Here is an 11,409-nt window from a genome sequence, read left to right as displayed (position 1 = left end):
TCCCCAAACACTTTTATACTCTTAAGGTAGAAAAACAATGATGCGCTATTTGTAAAGGGAATAAGAAATATGTGAGTTTTAATTATGATTTGCAGACTTTTCAATATTGAGTATATTGTTATGACTTGTATATATTTTCTTGCTGTTTTTAATTTGAAATGCACGTGTCAGTATTTTTGCTCTTTATTGCGTACCGGTCTGTTAATATGTGTTTTCCTTTTAGGGGCTGTGTCTTTTTGGACTTCATCCACCAGGCCACTTTTAGCAGTCTGGTTGCAAATGACATTTTGTGGGCTGTACCAGGAACTTAAAGTGGGTTAGAGCCCACCCACTGCTTCCACTGGTTGGTTTTTTGTCATTCTTTTGCTTGCTTCTTATTTGGAGGCCTTCCTTTATTTTCTTGTGTTTGACTCTTCCCTGTTGCATAGTCTGCTTACTATCCTTTTGATTGGCTGGCTTGTTTCCCGATCCTCACTTTTAGGGAAACATTTGATCTTTTTTGTAGGGCACTTAATGAGAGTACACGAGCTTTCTAGCTCCATGCTCCTCTCTCCCTTGTGTGCTGTTTCTGACTTCTCCCATCCTGCTTTATTTTTGTCCAGATCCCCCCATTCCTCCTCCCCCCTCCACCCACCTGCTGCTCCATTTTGTTTTCTCCCTATCTGATTGGTGGCTGTCATATTATATCCCTTGCTCCTTGGATCCAGCAATAAAAAAAGACTGTCATTCTGTAGGTACAAACGTGTGGTGACGCCTGCACATGTTATGTTATAATGCGTCCGCAGTTACAAAATTGTGCAACTGCCGACAACTGATGTGTCATAGCACTTTTTTGTGCGAAGCAGAACAGCATCAGCCGAAACACATCTTGTTTTTTCACCAATGTTTTATAGCATCATTGAAAAGCATTGCCAAATCCAGTAGTTCACAAAGGTGAGACCTATTAGTTTTGCCATTGCTTGTTGTATGGAGCTTAAACCTCCCTTTGATCTTAAGAAGCGGAGCTGGCTTAGACAGTTTTTTCTCTAGTACTAAAGTCAGAGAAGTGGAAAATAAATGTTTTCCTTCTGTGGCATCAGAGCAGTAAAGAACTGGATTTCGAAAAGGCTATTTTATAGTGACTGCGTACAGGATCCATTCATAATGTGAAAGTGTTACACGTAAATAAATGGTAAAAAACAAAGGGAGAGGGAGGAACATTACTAGAGCCAGTTCACTTACCCTGGTATATGTAGAGCTATCAAGAAGAAATAGCTCTGGAGTAGGTGCTCCTAGCGTTTGTATGTCATGAGGAGAAAACACGTGTTTTGAAAAAAGCCCTCAACACCAACCTAGTTGGTGACATGCTTCATCATTGGCCCCACCCAAGGCAGGTGTGCTACAATGCCTGGATACAGCGGAGCGGATTATTCTAACGTTAAAGTGCAGTGAGGGCGGGTGAGTGAATGTTAAAAAGAACTGTCCTGAGAGTCCCAATGTAAAAAAAAAATATTTTAATATGTGAGCCCTAGGCAATGGATAAAAATGCGGGAGGCGGATATTGTGGGAGATCTTTAGGTGACTCCATTATCCTAATCGGTCAACATGTTTCAGCCATGCTCCCTTATTGGTATGGCTTTCTTCAGGACCTGGCGAGTAGTGCAGGGTGAGTGGTCTATGAAATGTGTTATTGGAAGACCAGTATTGACACACGTGCTATGGGAAGAGGAGTTTTTCCTCTAGAGGAGCATTCCTGTGGATGAAGAAGACCGACATGCAAACAAAGATACATTTATTATACTGATATATTACATGGTAATAGTGCATGAAGGAGCGATGTGTCCATGCTCTATGCTGGCAATAACGAGGTGAGTATGGAGCGTGGCGTCGAGTGACATGTTATGACTAACGCCATAACAATATGCATTATCCAGTGATAATCAATATGCGTTTTGGGAAGAGAGTGCCCGAGTAGGTAATGAGGCAAGGGCACTTAAGTCAGGTAATTATGTGTTGTTTTCTTTCTCTTTTTTCCTCTTTGTCACAAAGAGTGTGACTACAGGTCGGGCCCCCACATGGAACTCAAGGGTCATCTCTCTATAATTACCTGAATAAGTGCCCTTGCCTCATTACTTACTCAGGCACTACTCTCTTCCCAAAACGCATATTGATTATCACTAGATAACGCATATTGTTACGGCATTCGTCATAACTTGTCACTGGACGCCACGCTCCGTACTCACCTCGTTATTGCCCACATAGAGCACAGACACATCGCTCCTTCATGCACTATTACCATGTACTATACCAGTATCACAAATGTATCCTTATTTGCATGTCTGTCTGTCTTCAGCCACAGGAATGCGCCTCTGGAGGAAAAACTCCTCTACCCATAGCATACCTTAGCACGTTTGCTTATTTAGCATGGGAAAATAACAATTTTAACTTGGTTGTACTTGGCATAGCTTAAAGTAAAAAACAAAAAAAAGCGATATGACTCGATCTGGCATTTTCATATCACTTTTTTTTTTTTTACTTTAAGCTATGTTGCACAGCAGCTCGCCCCACTGTGCAACATTTAAAAAAAAAGACAGCCAATAAATCTTGTATAGGCGAAATGTATTGGCATTGCCAATGCTTGTTGTAGAGACTTGCTTTCTTGCCAAGTCAGTTCATAAATAGGAGACCTCTTTAGACGAGATTCTCTAGTTATTGTTGGAAGTTTAAAGGAGGAACTATGATTACGCTCCCACACTAAGCATGGGCGAATTTTGCGAATCTGGCGTTCGCGAATTTGCGAACTCAAAGTCCGCGAATTCTCGATTTTTTTTTTTGTGTTCGCAAGGGTTTCTGCCAGTTCGCGAGGGTTTTGTACCAGTTCGCAATTGCGAACTTACTTGTCGGCTCGCAACGGTCGCGACTATGTTGTGTCTGGTTCATCATCACAGGTTCACAGCACCCTCTGTTTCACCACTGCCACCCTGTTTCACCCATGCCACCCTCTCGTACATCAATGCCACCCTCTGGTTCATCACTGTAGATTATGGGGGGGGAAAAGCAAGCACACCTGCCCTGCTTCAACTGACATGAATTAATTTGGGGTTGATTTATTAATGTGTCACTGTTTTAAAATTCCAGTCTGGCACCTGCTTCCTTATCTGTAATTTGCTTTCTGTTGCAGTGCAATTTTTTTTCCAGGACCTTTGTGGCCTACTTGTAGCTATTCTATGAGCCTGCTGTGAGGGTTAGAGCAGGGTCATAGAATTGTTGCAACTAGCAACTGAACTCTGGAGGGGCCCCAGTCAGGAAGCACTACAGGGAATGGTTACTAATGATGAGTTTGAACTTTTGCACCCGCTGAGTGCTTTCAGTTTTGCAAAACTCGTTTTTCTGCAGAACAGCAACTGTAATGCCCCAAACAAACTTAATTGTGAAAGTTGATTTCTGATCCAAAAGTGATCCAAAGAAAGTCAAAAGGCTTCAAATCCAAAAAAGTGCAGGCAAATGTCAACCTGAGGAGTTATTCTGATAAAAATCATCATTTTCAGAAGGTCTATGCTGCTTGCTAGTGGATTTCTTGTTCAGAATTGCAAATTTTGTAATTTTGCGAGTGCGAGATTGTTGCTGCCCGTCGCACCTACATGTTCGCAATTGTGAACTCTTGCGATTCGTCGTCAAACTCCCGCGGGATCCCGCAGTAAGATCCAAAATGGCGCAGCACTTGCAAAATATCGAGAAAAACAACTCTGCAAACGCTGAATGACGGTAAGGGAACGCCGCATGCCGCAATATTGTATCACCAAGAAAAAAAATCCGTTGCGTGCGAATTTGGGGATTTTCGGTAAATTCGCAAAATGCGCGAGCGGAACGGATTTTCAACCCATGCTTATCCCACACTAAAGGTTCAGCTTTACCCCAATTGCATTACCTCCTCGTTAGTCTTCCTCGCCACATGACTTACATAGTGAGCTAGTTCTGCGCGTCATTACTCTCCGGATGCGTCTTCAGGTGAGTGGTTCCTGCTGTAGCAGGGGCATGGGTCCTTGGTCGGTGGTCCTGCTCTAGCGGGCTCTGGGGCTTTTTTGGACTTTCCCCCCTTCCTTCCTCCGGTCTCTTTGAGGCACGTTAGGCTCTGCCTTAGCGGGCCAAGGGTCAATAGGGGGGGTTGGTCTGGGGCTCTGCTGTTTCTGAGCCCTTCTGGCCCCTCGCCTCGCACTGCATGTAACTGTTTGTTACTGCCAGCACCGGTGTCTGCAAGGGGTCCGTGTTTGTCCTCCTGGTCATTTCTTATCCCGGGTCCCATTCCTTCCCATGTATGCCGCGGTTTCCCGTACCGGTGTGCATTTGTTTTGTGGGTCGTTCGCATATTTGGGCGCTGGATATCCCCGCTTGGTTCGGGTGCAGCAGCTTTTCTTTTGTCCCTGTCTTTTGGCGGGGGGTTTGGGGGGCGGCTCGTTCCATACACACAACGGCCGCTCCGCCTGATTCCCTCATTGCTGCGCTCCTCGTGCCCGGCCTCCGTCCTGCCTGTATCACTGTCGGGCTCGCCTTTTTGCCGTCCGGGCGGGTGCTGTCCTTGGACAGTCCTCTCTTCCGCGGCTGTGTGCGATCCCGGTCGGGGGCCTTCTTTCCGCGTTTTCCAGCCTGGGCGGCTGTGGCCTTCTGCTCCTCCCCCGGGGCTCGGATGGGCGGGTCCGGTTCCCTGGCTTCGCTCGGTGGTGCGGCAGTATTCGCATTTTCTTATGTGTCCCTGGATGGCTGTCGGTTGTGCATCAGTCTTTTATTCTGTGGGCCCGGGGTTCGAGTCCCTGTTCTGGCGGCTTGGTTAATGAAATGGTGTATCGAATGCATACTCTTTTAATTCTCACTTGTGTTTGTTTCGGTGCTTACACGTTTTGGACGCTGGGTGTCTGTTTTTCCGTTCCCGGTTTCCTGCACTCGTTGCTGTGGCAGTGCCCCGCTCTTCTGTCCACCGATTCAGTGGCATGGCCTGTGTGTCATGGCCTGTGTGTCATAGACCCTACTAGTGCATGGGAGGTAGTGGTGTTTCAACGATATCAGGTCTCACAGGGGCTGTGGCTCACTGAGTGGTGTTTTGCCTTTGGTGGCGCCTACACTCACAAGCCTGGGTTCGAGTCCCGCTTATGCTGTGACCGTGTCTCCCGGTGTTTTCGGACGTTGTTTTTATTCGAATTTGCGAATTTTGCTGGTTGCATTGTTTTTGTTTCTTTATACTGGGCCTGCGTTGGGCTTCCCTGTCGCTGAGTAGCTGGTTCCCATTCCCGGTTCCTGCACACGTTTTCTGTGGCAGTGCCTCGCTCTTTGAATGGGGCTTTGGCTCTACTAGTGGTTTTCTTTGGTAGCGACAGCTTTTACGGCCCAGGGTTTGAGTCCTGCCTATGCTGGGGCCGTGTCCTCAGGTGGTTCTTTGTCATACGTTGTAATTGTTTCTATTTTTTCACGTATTGGGCTAGTACTTTGTTTCCGTTCATTTTTATTAAGTCACTGGGTGGCTGGTTTCCATTTCGGTTCCTGTGCTCAACATTCCTTGTCTCTATGCACCTGCCCTCGAGAGCCTGGATAGCTCGGTTGGTAGAGCCTCAGACTTTTATTCTGTGGGCCCAGGGTTCAGGTCCCTGTTCGGGCGGCCTCTTCTCGTCTGTTTTTAGTCGTTTGGCATGGTCGGGGCTAGTGCGTGGGTGGGTCTCCTCCTGAGTTTGCCTGGTGCTGTCAACATGGTGGTTCTCAGTTCCTCTTGTAGGGCTGTGTTTTTTGGCATTTCTGTGCCCTCCGCAGTTGTTTCTAGTCCTGCTTGGTGTGGCCTTTGGGGTTTCCGGGGGCTGTTGCTCCTGTTCTTTCTTCTCGGGCTGCTTCTCTGGTCTCCGGGTTGGCTTTTGGGTCTGCCCTTTCCTCCATGGGCCTTGGCGGTGGTTTCTCCTCCTCCTGCTCCATTGCTCGCCGGGCTCCCCTTGTGCCCTCTTCCTCGTGTGTGGTTCACATGCTCTGCGGGTGCTCATAGGGCGTGTTCGCTTCGGCTGCCTCCTGGGGGCTCTGGGGTTGCCAGTTTGCCAGTGGTTGACGCGCATATTCGTGGAGCGTTCCTTTTTCCTCAGCGTCTCCCGTTGGGTTGCTCTCTCTGCTTTTTCGCGGGGTTCCTTGGTTTGGCTTGGGACCTTGGTGCTATGGCTCGGAGGTAAGTCTTGTACCTTTGGTGGTGCCCGCCAATTTCAGGCAGGGGTTTTGTTTCCTACCGTTGTAATAGTATCCATGTGTGGTGCATTTTTGGATTGCTTGTTTTTCGGAGCCTGTGGCGTTGGGTTGTGCGGCCTCTGCTTCGTGATTTGCTGTATTGCCTTCCGGGATTGGGCCTGTGGTCCTTTTGTCCTGTGGACTCCTGTCCCCGCTGTTTGTGTGGGGTCGGTCCCGGTTGGTTCCTTGTTTTCCGTCCTCCGGGGTTTTCCGGGGGCTGTGGGCTACGGCTTGTCTGATGTGGGTTTCCTGCTGTTGGGGTCTGTCCATCCGTCTCTGGGCTGTGTCAGTGTTTTCTTGCTGACTGTTTCTGCTCCTGGAGGGCTCTCCTTGTCTTGTCGGGGTCCGCGGCTTTGCCGCTCCCTCCTTTTCCTGCTCCCTGTCTTGGAGGGCGGTTCTTGCACCTTTTTTTCCTGTCTGCTTCCTGCTGTCACCGCGCTTCTCCTTGCCCTCTGGGGGTCGGGTCTTTGTCGCGATCCTTCTCTTCCGGCTTCCGTTGCCCTTGGGGCTGTGACCCTTGGTGGCTCTGCTTCCTTTGGGTGGTGCCTGCCTGGTCGGACCAGGGTTTTGGCGCCTGCCTCTGGTGGGGCGTACGTTCCTCCTTTTTGTTGCAGGGTCGCTTTGACGGTTTCGCTGGTCCTTTCTCTCCGGGTCCTGTTCGTGGGTTTTCCGGTTGGGGTTGTGTGCCTTGGTGGTGCCTTCCTCTGGTCGTGGTTTGGGTCTTGTTGACTTGCGGTGTTTTTTTTTAACGCCCCCGTCAGTCCTTGCGGATCTAGAGGGCCCTGTATGCTCTTGTTCTCATCGGGTCGGGCCGTTTTGTTGCCTGGTTCGGGAGTCTCCTGGGTCCGTCTGGTCCTGTCTGCTTCCTTTGGGTCTCCTGTTTTGGCTCTTCGGCCTTCCCCTCCGGGCTCCCGGCTTTGCGCTTCCTGGGGTCCCTTTTTCTCCTGGTTTTCTGGGCTTGTTAGGCCTGGCCAGGGTTTTTTTGTCCGGTTGGTGGTGCTCCTCTGGGTGAGTCTTCATCTGCTTCGGCGGTAGTTGGCTTGGACCCTGCTGCTCTTGGTCCTTGTTTTGCCTCTTGGGGCGCGGGTTTTGTGTCCTGCCTCTGCTTTCTCTTTCCCTTGTTGGTTTTTGTTTCTGGCGGTGCTGTGGGGTATCCTGGCGGGGCCCTGTGCTTCCGGTGTGGGTGTTTCCTCGTTTCTTTCCCCTGGTTTTGGGGTCCCGGGCCCTGTTGGCTCTGGTGACTCCCTGGGTATCTTGTCGTGGCTCGGACTCGTCTTCGCCTTGCCCTTCTGTTCTTCACGCCTTTGGTGTGTTGCTGCCACGCGCCTATGTTAGTCGGTTCTTCTTGTCTCGCTGGGCTGGGCCTGGTTGTGGGCTGGCTGTCTGTTTGGCCGCCTGGGTGCTCTCTTCGACGGCTCGCTCCCTTCTTGTGTTTCTTCCTGGGCCGGTTTGCTGGTCCCTGTGCAGGGTGTTTCCGTCCCTGGCCGGTTGGCTGCTTTCTGCTTCTTCTCCCTTCTGGCCATGGGCGGGCCTGTGGGTTTTCAGTTTTTTCGCCTTTGCCCGGTTGGTTCTCCTCCGGGTCTCTTCGGTGTTGTTTCCGGCTCCTTCCTGGGTACGTTTTCCCTGGTACCTGCCTGGGTTTCCTCCTTGGAGTCGTGGTCCCTTCCGGGGGTCCTTTGTGTGTCGGGGGTTTGTTCCCCTTCTGTTTCTTTTCTGCTCCCTTTTCCATTCTTCCGGCTCTTGCCTGTCTGTTGGTTGGCTCTGGTGCCGCTTCCAAGTTTTTCTGGTTCAGCTCTCTCGTGGGTTGTGGTCGCCCTTGCGATATTGCTGTATTGGGCGGACTGGTTGTCTCTTTCCACTAGTGATTTTTTTTGTTGGATCGCTGTGATGGGGATGCCCTCTGTTCGTTCAGTTCCTCTCTTTGGTCTTTTTGCTCCCCTCTCGCTTTGTGCTGCCTGTTGGGCTGCCCTGGTGTGTTGTTCAAGCCTGCTCCTTTCTGTTCTGGCCCTGGTTGCTGTTGCCTTTTTGGCTCCGTGCGGTCCGGTCCCGTGCCTTTCTCTGCCTTCCTTTGGTTGGGGCGGTTTTCCTGGCGACTCTTGGTGTCTCTGGGGTCCGGTTTGTTTTTCGGCCTTCCCGGTGTCTTCGGTCCCGGGTTGGTTCTCCTACTCGTGGTTGCCTCTCTCCTGGCCTTCCACTCGTACTGGTCTGTTGGGTTTGCCCTCTTTCGTGGTCATCCCCTTCTGGTCTGTTGTTTTCTTGTGAGTTTCCATGAAGCTGCTTGGCTTTGGTATGTGCTCACTATGTAAGTCATGTGGTGAGGAAGACTAACGAGGAGGTAATGCCCCGGTTACTTACCGGTAATCTTCATTACTCAGAGTATAGTCTTCCTCGCCACATGAGTTCCCATCCCTCCCTCCCTGTCTGGCTATCGGCTTCATGTTTTTGCTTGGTTGTTTCAGGCTGATGGGTTGGGCCGGCCCGCCTCTTATAGAGGTCAGGTGGTAATGGGTCGGTCATCTTGGGAAGGGATGGGAGGCATGTAGGTTGACTTTTTGCTTTGGAGGGTTCTGGTGTGGAGCTGAAGCTCACTATGTAAGTCATGTGGCGAGGAAGACTATACTCTGAGTAATGAAGATTACTGGTAAGTAACCCGGGCAATACACTGGTATACAAAAACCACAGATATGTTTTAGTATCATTGGACCTCGTTGATGAGGGCATATTTAAGTTCGTAGGCATTACAAGCCTGAGCGATACATCTGGTTATCTTCCCATTTCCACTAAGGGGGCTTTATCTGACTGAAGGGTGATCAGTAGTAATGATTAACACTGATCTTTAGTGTGTGACGTGCTCCATTGTCTTAACCTATTTAGCTTATCTTTTACAAACAAGATATTTGCACATCAGTTAATCCTAAATTTCAGTCTTTTCCTCCCCCATGACATTTGTAATGATTTATTTGAACAGTCCTTATGGAATACTCAGGGTTTCTGACGTATCAGTCCTTTGCTCGCTCCACGAGGAGTGGCTGCCATCAACAATTAGAAGCATCTTAGCTTGAGAATGGGGACAGTGATTTTCCATGCTAAAAGGAGTGCCACTTTGGCTTGACCTGTAAAATGCAAAGGAGCCTTGCAGTGCTGGCGATCAGTGCTCTATGATCAGAAAAAATAATGATTAGGGAGACCGTGAACTGGATCTCTTACAGCGTTTTCTTAATGTTTAAAATAAGTAGCATGTTATTGTGTACACAGTACACTAAGGATGTTTTTGCCTTACTGCAATACGGTAAATCCTCTCTTGCTGGGGCACTTTGAAATGCTTATCTTTTCTAGAACATGAACTACTTCATATGGTTATTCTCAACAATACACAATAGAGTGATGCCAGCAAGAATGTGTTTACAGTTCTTAAGAAAACTCTGCAGTTTGCAAACCTAGATTTCTCACAACCTTTGACAATGTTAAACTCCTTCTTTGGAAGTAAAATACTTATGTAGGCAGTACACCAAACATGGCTTATACTGAGCTCACTTGCACTGAAATACCTGGGATCCTACAAATTGTATCTGTCCTCTCCAAGTGAATTTTATTTTGAGTATGAGTTAGGCAGGAATTGTTTCCTGGCAAATTTCTCCTATTTAATATGTACTTTAATGATTTTGTAAAGGATCTATATTTGAAAAGAATACCTGCTTGAAAACTTTGGCCGGACACTTCCCTGCCCTGTTCTATTTGAGCAAGCTTGTTTTGTTCTCATGGGCTATGTTTAGATGGGTCTCCCTAAGGGAATGGAGACTTCACTAAAGAAAATCAGGTCATCATTACTATACCCAAAATGCCCTTTCTATGAAGGCCTGAGCAAAGTCCTTTTCAGCGCCATCTTAGCAAGGGGTGTTTCAATGTTGGACATTTACCAGACAGCACTATGTGCATCATTCCACGCCTTCACCAAGCATTACTATTTGATTTCCAGGTTGGTAGAGAGCCATTTTGCCTGCTCAGTTTTGCTGGATTTGCTGGTGTGTAGTCAAAGACATTACAGAAGGTAATTACTTGTTCTTTTGCTATCCATTTGCTATTAGCTTGTCTACGCTCTCTAACTACTGTTCCCAAAACTATTAAATAGAAATAGAAATGGAAGCGGTGCCTGCTTGTTCTGGTGCCCTAGAGGTTTCCACAATTTGTAAAGACCTATTTATTGGTCGATAACTTTTTTGGATTCGAACAGGCACCTTACACACTTTATTGACGCCCTACTTAGGGGATCTTGATAAAGTAATTATTCAGCAAAAGAAAGAGGAAAACCAGCTACTGCTCAACATAATCCTTTTTTTTCTCCCCTGAGCTGTAGGTCACCTCATTCTTTTGGGTTTTAATTAGGTGTCAGACATTATTTTTCATCTGGCCTCTTGTGTTGACCTCGTTCCAACACTCCGTTCTTACCTCCCTTTGCATCTGCCACTGAGCCATCATCGACAAAGGCCCTGTCTTGATGTACGACCAGTTTATCAGGCACTAGAATGCCGTATTCAAGAACAGCAAAGTGCTTTGTAAAATTTTTGTATTTATTCAACATTGTTTGCAATCAATTAGTGAACCCTAAACGTGTGCACAATGTGAAACGCGCATGCCGTGTATCGTGGGTTTATTTAATGGAATTGTATTCTATTTTGTAATACAATTGAAGTTACTTCGATGGCTCCAGTCGATGTTATATTAGGTTGGTCCAGTTCCAGAAATTCGCTGGACTTTAGATTAAATATATCAATATCGACGTGAGTGACGTGCGTGCTCACCGGAGACAACCAAGCGAATCCTTTTACTCACTTCAAGGTTGACTGCTTGGAGTAAGATAAACAACTCCCCCAGTTATTCAAGCAGCTCACGCCTCAACCCTGAAACAACTGCTTCCCATTCTTGTCCAGGGCCCCTCAGAGCCGTGAGAGTGAAGTCCTTGGCACTCTTGTGAGAAGCACCAGTAAGAGGAATAGGTGAGCCGGGAGCTCTGCCTGTGCTGGCTTCTTTCTCTGCAGAAATCCGGATTGCCCGCAGTATCTTGTATGCTAAGATGTTAATGTAGAAAGTAATGTTATCACGTTTAAGTTTGCTGGATTAAGTTTCACTAACACCTCGGTGGAAGATACCCTTACAATCAAGGCATTTTTCGAGTAAAACGTT

General features: G+C 47.9%; 1 protein-coding gene across 1 annotated transcript in view; it reads left to right on the top strand.

The window, feature by feature from the left end:
* Positions 1-221: 221 nt before the first annotated feature.
* The window catches only part of NCOA2 (nuclear receptor coactivator 2), a 768,019-nt gene continuing 756,831 nt past the window's right edge, over positions 222-11,409 (top strand). Inside the window, exon 1 of the mRNA XM_086965858.1 lies at positions 222-343. The gene's annotated coding sequence lies outside the window, so the exon portion shown is untranslated. The remainder of the gene's footprint in view (positions 344-11,409) is intronic.

Source organism: Lissotriton vulgaris, chromosome 4_1 (genome assembly GCF_964263255.1).
Source record: "Lissotriton vulgaris chromosome 4_1, aLisVul1.2, whole genome shotgun sequence".
In the NCBI taxonomy this organism is placed as follows: domain Eukaryota; kingdom Metazoa; phylum Chordata; class Amphibia; order Caudata; family Salamandridae; genus Lissotriton; species Lissotriton vulgaris.
This window is presented reverse-complemented; position numbering and strand designations above follow the sequence as displayed.